This window comes from Brassica oleracea, chromosome C4 (assembly GCF_000695525.1).
Source record: "Brassica oleracea var. oleracea cultivar TO1000 chromosome C4, BOL, whole genome shotgun sequence".
NCBI classification, from domain to species: domain Eukaryota; kingdom Viridiplantae; phylum Streptophyta; class Magnoliopsida; order Brassicales; family Brassicaceae; genus Brassica; species Brassica oleracea.
Window position 1 is genome coordinate 23,678,053 of NC_027751.1, and position 7,877 is coordinate 23,685,929.

At 33.6% G+C, this 7,877-nt stretch overlaps 1 long non-coding RNA gene across 5 annotated transcripts; it reads right to left on the reverse strand.

Annotated features, from left to right (window-relative positions):
- Positions 1 to 2,679: 2,679 nt before the first annotated feature.
- Positions 2,680 to 5,936, reverse strand: LOC106337159. Of its 5 annotated transcripts, none has more exons than XR_001268961.1 (4): positions 4,968 to 5,936; positions 4,802 to 4,879; positions 4,391 to 4,571; positions 2,680 to 3,199 (listed from the first exon to the last, which is right to left on the reverse strand). It is a non-coding gene; the product is annotated as an uncharacterized LOC106337159 (long non-coding RNA). The 5 variants fall into 5 exon arrangements; XR_001268962.1 differs by lacking the exon at positions 2,680 to 3,199 and adding an exon at positions 3,490 to 3,947; XR_001268960.1 differs by lacking the exon at positions 2,680 to 3,199 and adding an exon at positions 3,494 to 3,950.
- Between the last annotated feature and the right edge of the window lie 1,941 nt (positions 5,937 to 7,877).

The window sequence follows — 7,877 nt, forward strand, 5'->3', positions numbered from 1 at the left end:
CCCTCGGTATATACCGAGGGAAAAGTTCCTCGGAATAAACCGAGGAATATGTCCGTCGGTATACTCCTATCGATCGATGTATATATGTCCAAAAACGCATCGATCGATGAACTTCCGAGGAATTATACCGACGAAGTTCTCCCTCGGTATATTCCGAGGACATTTCCGACAAACTAGTGATCCTCGGAATTTCCTCGGAAATTTATTTCCTCGGAATTCCGACGGAAAATTCCGAGGGATTTCCGAGGAAAAAATAAATTCCGAGGAATTATTTCCGACGACGTGTTTCGTCGGTATGTCGTCGCAATAACGATATTCCGACGAAATTCCGACGATTTTTTCCCTCAGAATCCTTGATGTTTTCTTGTAGTGTTTGTTTTAGCTCTTTAAGTTTAAATTAGTGATTGATTAGGTTTTAAAATGTTAAGTTAGGTCCCAAATTGTTATACATATGAAATGTTGAGGCTCTAGTTCTTTTTGGGTCAAAATAGGTGTTATAGTTCAATGTTCCAGATTCGTGAGAGTTTCTTCAGTTTTATTTCCGATCACTTTGTTTAAAAAAAACTGGAGATTAGATCTGTTTCTTATTTTAGCTAATTAAGTTCCACTTCGCGGGATTGATTAGGTTTTAAAACGTTCAGTTATGCCCCAAATTGTTATAAGAAGAATTATAATTGTTATAGTTCAATGTTTCGGATTCGTGAGAATTTGTTATTCATATTGTAAATCCCTTTATTTATGGAATTACTTCAGATTTAACCCGATTCTTTATTTATTTACTATCTGATCCAAATATTCAAGAATTTTGTCTAACAAAGATCTAATTCAATTGATTGCTTTGATCTTAGATCTTGAATTAGCTCTCAAAATGTTTAATCTGCTCCGAACTATCATCATAATAGCTACGTTTATTGATTGATGGAATCTTGATTTGATCTTGGAACTCTATTAATAGGTGGAAGAGCTGCTCAAGAACTATGAAACATGTGCACAGTGAGGGCGAATGCCCATCTCTTCTGATCAATCAAACCCAAGAAACTTCATCGCCAAGATTGTTAGGTATGAGAAAGTTGTTGACATCCCAAACTCGAGTGACCATCCTTGACGAGCTCCTTCCATTATCGATTGAGATAGCAAAGAGGAACTTGATCGGGATCTACAATTTCACAAACCCGGATGTGGTGAGCCCCAACGAGATCTTGGAGATGTACAGAGAGTACAATGAGGAACAAGCTAAAGTGATTGTGTCTCCGAGGAGTAACAACGACCTTGATGCGGCTAAGTTGAAGACTGAGTTCCCTAAGATGTTGTCTATCCAAGAATCTCTGATCAAGTTCGTGTTTGAGCCGAACAAGAAGACCGAAGTTAAAGTTTAAAATCCTGAGAGTGTTATTTGTTAAGGTAACGGTCCTAAACTCTTAAAAAAAACGCAAAGCAAAAGGAAATTTTAAAAAATTGTATTTTTGGGTTTACGGGCTAAAAATTATTGTGTTTTGTAATTTTTGTTTTCTTCTTCCCGGTGTTGTATTGTTGAAACAATACTTTTTATACAAATAAAAATGTTTTATTTGCGTTTTCCATTCTCTTTCAGTCTTAAGTAATTTATTTAAGCTTTGTTAACCAATCATTACTAAGTGGAAGCCCTCTTGCTCCAGTGGCTCGACTAAAGGTTCATTAATGTTTCTACACCATGAGGTCTGGGGTTCAAATCCCAAAAAACGCAAATTATGTAGAACATGGAGAAAAAGGGTTACAAGATGTCTTCAGCATGGTGCAAGGGCGTATCATCGAACATGGATCTCATATGGCGGCTCGGAGCGATGCAGTCAGACGTACATTCTCATATGATGGTAGAATTGTCGGCTGTAGAATCGTCTATGTAATATTTCTCATCATTGTAATAGCATAATTAATCAGACGTTAAAAAAAACAATCATTACTAATCAACCATTAGTTATTACTAGATCATTTGTCCGCGCCTAGCGCAGATAGTGTACAATACATTTTTTCGCTTTATCTTTTTGATATTTTGAATTATTTGTATTTATATTGCACTTAATAATAAACAGATAATGGTAACTTGAAATTTTGCATTACGATTTTTTAGATATTATCATATTAGTTTAAATTGTTACTCATGATTTGCATATTTGCATGGATGTGTATGACAAAAGATGAATAATTATTTTTACTGATTAGTATTTGATGATATATTTTTAATAATATTTTTAATAAATGATCTGTTTTCTGAATATACATAATTTTGTAAATTTTATTATTCTTTTTATGTTTTGGTCCTTATTTTCCTTTTTAATGTTAAAGATTTATCAATTCAAACCTAATATGTTTCCTTATAAAATCTTTATTGTTAATGTAAATAATTTTTTTATAAAGTTAATCAGATTACATATTTATATATATATATATATATATATATATATACATATATAATATATTTCACTAAAGACTATATCATGTAAAGAGTATAGCATCTAATTTTGTATGCCACAAAAATCTTTGAAACCGAATTTTTGTCAGGTTGTGCGTTTATTTCAAAGTTATAAGACTTTAGTTTTAAAAATATAATTTTTGCATTCAAATTTTTTTTCTTTTTTTTCGACTAAAAAGATTTTATTAATTAAGCTGTAAAAGAGAAATAGAAATACTTAACTAACCATTCAGGAGGTACATTAAATCTAGAATAATCATGATAATCATAAGACTTCTTAGCCAAGGCATCTGCGGCTTGATTCTTCTCACGATGAATGGAATCAATAGAACACAGTGGAAGTTTGCTCATCCAATGCCTAATTTTCGATAGTAAATTCCCCAGTTCCACACTGTCAAGTCCCTGATTAATTATGTCGACCAAACCTTTACAATCATTCTCAAACCAAACCTGTCTCCAACCACTACTCCATACAAACTGAAGGGAAAGAAGGAAAGCCGCTGCTTCTGCTTGGAAAGCAGAATGAACATTATGAACCTGCGATGTACCTACTGCAATATATTTACCTTCATAGTCCCGAAGGATCCAGCCTATACCAACACAATGAGAGGATACCCGAAAACTGCTATCAAAATTGAGTTTGTACCAACGTTGAGGAGGAGGTTCCCAATGAGTTGAAAAGTTCCTTATAATTCTAACTTGATTATGTTGAGCCTGACCCCCTTCATAGCCTTGCGCTTGAATCCATCCCTGTAAACCAAGTGAGCTCTTTGATAAAAGATCTTGTGGTTGTACATTCCTTTTTAATAAAAAAGATCTTGTGGTTGTACATTCCATAATGCCCATTCCTTATAATTTTTTTTATGTTTATCTTCAAAATATAATTTATAATTATTTATAGGATAAAAGCTGTTAGCAATATTTTTATTACTCAACTGGTTTAGCACAATTGCCTTTTAATCTGAAATTGTGTTTATTCAGAAATATGGAAAATGGGTAAGGTTAGCTTCAAAATTGTTGATTGGAATATTTATTTAGTATATTGTTTATTTTGGTTATCAACCTACTTAATCCCATAAAAATTGGATTATTTTATTTGATGTTTCTCATTAAGCTCGATCTCACACATTAATTTTAACAAAATGACGATGATTTTTATCCTAATTAATTGCACAATGCATCATAAACTCAGATCTCAGTGTTTAGAAGAATTAAGAAACAATCGAATTAAACCTTACATGATGCATCTTCTACTTAAATATGAATCCGTTCGTAAAATCTTTAAACCTAATAATTCAGAAACGGAGAAATCGTAAACTACAAAACACAGTCATGGGAAGAGCAAATAAAACCCAAAGATTTCAACTCCCGAGTAATAATATGTTTTGACTTATAAATAATTTATGATTTCAGTAGTCCTAAGTCCTAACAAAACTTCCTCTTTTTTTTGAGCAACCGTCCTAACAAAACTTCATGTTTCCTTTTTCTCGTGTACTCTCTTCTGAAACAACCAAACAACCAGATAAATCAGAAATTACCAAACACATTACAAACATATTTTCTCCTCTCTGCCTCTGTCTAAGTTTTTATTCTATCTCATTGAAACTGATGTCAAATTAGAGAACAAATCGCTAAACCGGTCTAAAATATTCGATCCTTCTTTATATATACTGCCAAACAAATAAAAATTTATAAAAAATACAAACGTAAAAAAAAAACAGCTTATATAATAATTCAATAAACTAAACTTAGAAGATTTTCAATCCTCAAACAAATTAATAACATACTTGATAACAAAAATATTGAAAAACTTTTACTATGTTTGCTTGTATTTCCTAACAGCAATAATAAATGAAATTTCTTACAAAGCTTGTAACACTCCAATTCTCCTTGTGGAATCAGTTGGATTAGAAATGATAAGAGCTTAAAAGAGGTACATACAGTTTTCCGGGACCAAGCTCCAAGGTGAAGCCTAGGTTGCCTGGATTTTCTCTACACGAACGACCACTCTGTGATAGAGAGTTGTTGACTTGTTCTCATCTCTAGCCTTCTTCCCTCGGACTAAAACCCCAATGTGTATTCCATCACTGAGTAAGGAAGTGACAGCCGCCATCACCGTACTCTGAAACCAAAATTGTTCAATATCATGACTAATGTCATTAAATAACACTTCATGTATATTGCATAACCAAATCATCTAGAAAGGACATGTAAAGAGATTCAATCAGGCGCCGTTAGTTAGCCTTTATTTTCTCTATCAGGAACTTCAATAAAAAGCTCTGGAATCTTAAGGGACTTGATGCTGAACTTTAATGCAAACAATGAAACTAACATGAGAACCACATATCATACCTGGGTCAAAAAGGTTGTGTGATTTATCAACAGGTCCAATACAATGAAGACCAACTGCGGCAGAGGAAACACCATTTACTGCTTTTCAATACGAACCAAAAAAAATCATGAACTCAAAACAGGCGAAGCCAGATAATGAAGCATCTTCATATAGACTGATACATACCTTATTCTCCATCAGAATTTACAACCAATCCTTTGTCAAACAATCTTCTCTTCATATGAACGGTCTCATGCTTCCATGGGTTGTAAGTTGTAACAATAACATTTTTTTCTTGCGGTACAGAGTTTAAAAAAAAAAATCTAGACAGATATCCACAAGAAAAGTAAGAAGTGCGCAGCGACTAAATAGGATGCTTCAAAGAAAGGCACAGTAAAATCTGATATTAACTTGTTCTGGTGTAGTCTATGTTGTGGGCTTGATCTATGTTGTTGTGTGTGGTTAAAAGACATGAAAACACAGCTGCCAAAAAAGAATCTAGCACACATTGATCTCAACCCCTAATCATCAACAGTATCTTTAGGATCCGACCATAGGAGGTCACACATAGCACCATCATGTGGTACTTCTTGCTTATGGTCTATTGGCCTGATATGACATACATGTGTAACAGATTTACCGATTTGACTTAACTAACTCTATACAGTAGTAGCTGATATAATATATCGAGCATCTTGACAGTGAGTGTAATCACAAAATTAAGAATAATGGCTATACCTTTTTTTGTTCAAAGATGAGGAGCAGTTCCAAGCCAATAAGAATCCAACATTTTTCTGTGTTTCTCAACTCCCAGAAATTCGATTAATCGGAGTTCCGATTCGGCTGACCTGGTGAGAGGTCATTAAATTCGAGGGTGGGGTGACTTTCCGGTGGATTTCGCAGGTTTCATTGCCATAGCCTGATCTTCTCTCAAGGAGGTAGATTTTGGTTTGACGTAACATTTGAGGGAAGGATTTAAATAGGAGAAGCAACAATGGGGGAGGTGGAACAAAACCACTAAGAAAGGATTGAAGAACAGAAGTTAATGATCCAGACTTTGTGATAAATACAGAGAAGAAACAGAGATTGCAGGGAATGGAAGAGCCAGACACGATCGCCGTCTTCGTCGAAGAAGATTAGGGTTGGACAGGTGGGCTTCATATGGACCATGGTTAATTATTATTAAAACCAAACGAAAAAGCCCATTTTCTCGTCAGTCAACAAAAGCGGTAGTTACGTGCCAGTAGAAATCATTGGCTGATTTTTCGATCTGACGTTGACAGACTCTCTGTCGAACATATCTCACTTTTATTACTCGTTTGATTTTTTGTTTATTGTCTTTTCACTATTAAATAGGTTATGGACGAAAAATTCACTTGATAATTTTTAGAATAAAATTCAAATTAGTAAGAAAATATCTTTCCATTTTATATCTTTTAAATTATTGCAATTTAATAAAGAAAAATTCTAATTTTCCTATAACTTTTGATACCATATTTCAAATTTACCTTTAAATGATAATTTTTTTTATAAATAACTTAAATTTGTGATGAAAAGAAATTAGACTAATCATCCTAAATAATTTATAAATGTTTAAATATTATTTATAAAAGCTTAAAGATTATTTATAAAAGTTTATAAAATTAAACCCACCACTTAAATACTAAACTTTAAACAATAATCATTAAACTCTAAATCCAAAGTTAGAATATTTTTGATTAAAAATATTTTTCAAAATTGATATCCAACTTATGGTATTTTAATTAATTTCTCAATAAATAGAAAAGTGTAACATATCAACTATGTTTAGTTCCTACCGTGGATACATGCAAGCACATATGCGACCATTGGAATTAGGAACCTTGGTGACAACAAATAATCAAACAAAGAGATGATCAAACACAGTCTCTTTATTCTATTTTGTAAAATTGGTAGCAAAATCTCTTAAAACATATCAGTAGAGAAAGTTATAAGTACAACAAGTAGCAACAACAGATAACAAATGATGGTAGAAGAGTTCTTTTTTTTGTTTTTTTTTTTTTTGATTAAGGGCTTAAGGTGGGAGAAGAGTTGCATTCAACAGATGGTTTCTTCCCAAGTATCCTCCCAATGTTATGGTTGCATCCGCCACAACCCTAGCCAACGTTCCTGCTTCCGTGGACAGCAATCCTCTGTTGTATGTTCCTTTTGATAGCCTCCATGACATTACCCGCGATAACAACAAAAGATTCACACTTATAGACAAAACAAAAGCCATTAGAAACAGTTGCTTCTTCAAGAAAACACATATAGACAGAGGTTTGTTTACTTGTATACCTTCGAGTATTTCAGCAGCGACGAAAATTACTAGACCAGAGATTAAGTATGTGGTACGGTGTGTGGAACAAACATGTTAAAACTGAAGAGAATCCCGATAAAGACTATGATCTCAGATGTCAAAAGGATTATTTGCCTGCAGTTAGAGATGAATGCATATCAATCACCAAGAAGCATATGATCTAGAGTTTCAGTTTGAGGTAAGGGTTCGAAGATGTACCTGTCTTCGAACATGTTACTGATGTAACTCCCGACAAGAATGTTGATTGGTAGCACTGTGAGGCCAAGGCACGTCAGGGAGATTGCAACAGAGCTTGTTGTCCAACCAAAATAGTATGAAGTAACAACACTAGATTCCGACAGTAATATCTCCATCGCGTGTTTGAGCATGAAGTAGATCAACAGTTGCAATACCTCATATCTTCGAAAGCCATTTGCTGATTACTTCAGGACTCAAGGTGGAAGATGAAGGGTCTGTTTGTTTCTCCATCTGAATGAGCCATCTGGATGAAGATGAGAGTTTTGTTTGTTTAGGCACTAAAAGTGCAACTCATTCAGATGGATCATCCGGATGACTTTTGGAAATTTAGGCTTAATTTTAAAGTCCATTCAGCTGAACCAATTTGGATCATTTGAATGGAGATGGTTCATTCAAAATGGTATAATGTCTATTATACCCCTAATGTAATTCACAAATTACAAACCTAAACATAATATCATTTTTGTCACAAACGAAAACTGACAAAACTACAAAAACACTTTTTCCCATGCTAAAAACTA